We start from the raw sequence: 3,206 nt of genomic DNA on the forward strand, positions 1-3,206 counted from the left end.
GGAGTAATAGATGGGGAAGATTTAGGAGCGCTCTGTAGGTACTCTCTACCACTCCTAAGGGCATAAACAACATTGCATTGGTTAGAGGGCCCTTGTTGAGTCTGACCTTGTACTATATTCAGTGGTGCATTAGTTGGTCCTTGTAAACTAACAGGTTGATGATGCCTAGGGTTAGGCTCTGGTTGACTGGGTAAAGTTCCCTTCTCCCTCTCACGCATAATTGAGACAACTTGGGTAAGTTCTCTCGTAAGATTTTGATGGCTTGTCATGAGGAGGGCCATATTTTTTTCCAAGTCACTTATTCTACTTGCCTCTCCAGTGTTGGTAAACCCAGGGGGTTGCTGATAAGATGATAGAAGAGGGGCCCTAGGAAAACTCGCCTGAGGTCCTACATTTGACCTAGGAAAAGTATTTTGGGAAAAAGATTATTGTGCAAAGGGAGGCCTTTGGGGTCCAGGTTGACCTTGATTATAGAAATTGGAAGGTCCTGCTTGGTTGCCCTGATTCCAAGAGAAATTTGGGTGATTTCTCCATCCTGGATTGTAGGTGTTACTATATAGATTATTCTGGTATAAGGCATTAACACTATCATTAGAAGTGCCCCCAGAGGTGTTGGGGCATTCTTCCATGACATGTCCAGGGGATTGGCACCAAGCACAAATCTTAACCAAATTGACTGATGATGGCTCTCTTGGAATAATAGCCTCAATCCTCTTGATTAGGCTATCCAAATGGGCTTCCTTGGCTACTATCCCATCCACAAAATATCCTTTTTCTTCTATGATTCTTTCACTCTCTTGGGTTGATTCCCACTCACGGGTTTTGTCAGTTAAGTCAAGTAAGAATTCCCATGCATTTCCTTCATCTGTAAAGGATGTGAATCCCTCAGGACACATAGATTCTATCATTTGTTTAGTTGGATAATCAATACCCTCATAAATTATTTGACATAAATGCCATAGGTCTAGGCCATGGTGAGGGGCATTCTTAGAGTAGATCCTTGAATCTCTCCATAAGTTTGGAAAATGACTCACTAGACTTTTGCCTAAACTGAAGGATATCACTTCTAAGCTTATTAGTCTCGTGAGTTGAGAAAAACTTCTTAAGGAAGACAACTGTGGACTATTCCCATGAGGTTATGGAATTTGTGGGTAATCCATACAACCACTTCTTAGCTTGGTCTTTCAATGCAAAAGTGATAAACCTAAGCTTAACAGCATCATCAGAAAGCTGTTGGATCTTAATTAGAACACATACCTCTTCAAATTCCCTTAGAAATAGGTATGCATCCTCAGAGGTCAACCCATGGAAGTGGGGCAACATAGTGATGTATTGAGATTTGAATTCAAAATTGTTGCCCTAGGCTTGTGGTAGAACTATGCAGGAAGGTTGGGCTGTTCTAGCAGGGTAGAACCTATCTTTCAGAGATTTAGGTGAAGGGTTTTGCTGTTGGTCTCCCATATTGAAGGGTTTTAAAGAGAGCAAACGTATAGGGTCACTACTTGTTGGATCTCTTCTTTCTAACCGATTCTTAATATTATGTACCCACCTAACACTCATGCAATAGAAAACTACCCACAACTAAAGTAAGACAAGCACAAAAGAATGGATAGCAAAAATTTTTTAATGATTTTTTTGATTTTTTTGAATTTTTTTTTTGGCTTTTTGGGAGCTTACCGGTAGGGATCCGGGGTTGCTCAGGTCAATTCCTGAGGTACTGCTACAGGGCGAAACCTGTCTTTATCATACTGTGAGGCATGGCGACCTCCACTGATACAACTATTATTGCAAGTTGTTCTTCTCAGGAATTCAATAAAAGAAAAGGAAAAATATAAAACAAAGCAAACAAAGCACTCCGATTTACCAAAAGAAAGTGAAAAATAACATGGAACTGTCTCCCCGACAACGACAGAAAAAACTTGTTTGAAATTTAAAATGTAACCGCAAGCGTACGGATCAGTGTAGCTACGGGTCGAACACAGGGAGAGCAGCCACTTTATTTTTTTATTTCTTTTAATAATGCGAAAGTGAACCGATTAATGGTTGTGATCTAATTCTAATTACCGTCCTAAACATATGTATCTAAAATAACGTCCTAACCATTCGTCATCTAGGAATTTAAAGACGCAAGCCACGTAATTAAAATTAAATAATTAAATAACTGAAAATAAACAACCAACGCATTTAAAAATAAATAAATAAATAAATAAAGGAAAAAAATGCTGAAATAAAAATAAAGTAAAAGACAGGGGATAAAGCTAGAGAGAGACTCACAAGTAGGTTTCTCTACTTAGCCCGAGGGATGCATCATAATATGAGCTTCCCTACTTGACTAGAGAGTCACTCTACTTGGCTTTAGGGAAAGGGAGACAATTAAAATAAAAATAATAAATTGATGGTTCTATGGCTAGGAGGGGCAAAGCCAACACATACACTCGCTATGAACCTTGGGGGAAAGGGATAACAATAATGTAACGACTGAAAATAAAAATCCTAAATTAAGAAAGAAAGGGTAGTCAGAAGAGGGAATGAGAGGGGGGAGAGAAGACTACTGAAGGAGCCTACTTACTTGAATCAATGCTTGAACTTGAAAAAAAATTGCTCCACGGCTCGTGATCTTGTCACCTAGATCTAAGCCTAGAACTATAACTTAAAAAATTACAACTCAATTGCATAAATCATAAACATAAAAAGGCTGAATAAAAATAAAAAAGTGCTTGCATTAATTGAAATAAAAAAAAAAGTATTACAAAAGTGATTGAAGAAAAGATAAAGAAGAACTAAAACTAAAGAGAGAGCAAGAGAAAGAGAGAGCAACTAAAAAAAACTAGAAGAAGAATGAATTGTCTCTCTTCCTCTTACATGAATTGTATTTATAGGGAATGGGGAGGTAGAGTAACAATTTTATCTTTCCTAAAAGGGAGAAATCCACAATTGATTGTGAGATCTTTTGAGTCCAAAAGTGCTAAGGTGGCGGAGAGAGAAGAGAGAAATAAATTTCCTATAATTTTTTTGCTTATTTTCTTTCCTCTTTTTTTTCTTCTTTTTCTCTCTCCTAGGGACGATTTTTTTCTTCCTTTGTGTGATTTGGACAATCTTTGGTGATGATGTGGAGGAGAGAGAAGATTTGGACAATCTTTATTTCTCCCCTTTTTTTCTCTTTCCTTTTTTTTTTCTTCTCTTCTTGCTTCCACGATTTTCCTTGC

General features: G+C 37.8%; 1 non-coding gene across 1 annotated transcript; it reads left to right on the forward strand.

Moving 5' to 3' along the window:
• Positions 1–966: 966 nt before the first annotated feature.
• On the forward strand, positions 967–1,074 carry LOC122064000. The gene has a single exon (XR_006135542.1). It is a non-coding gene; the product is annotated as a small nucleolar RNA R71 (small nucleolar RNA).
• Positions 1,075–3,206: the final 2,132 nt, after the last annotated feature.

The sequence above is a fragment of the Macadamia integrifolia genome, unplaced genomic scaffold, assembly GCF_013358625.1.
Source record: "Macadamia integrifolia cultivar HAES 741 unplaced genomic scaffold, SCU_Mint_v3 scaffold1509, whole genome shotgun sequence".
NCBI classification, from domain to species: domain Eukaryota; kingdom Viridiplantae; phylum Streptophyta; class Magnoliopsida; order Proteales; family Proteaceae; genus Macadamia; species Macadamia integrifolia.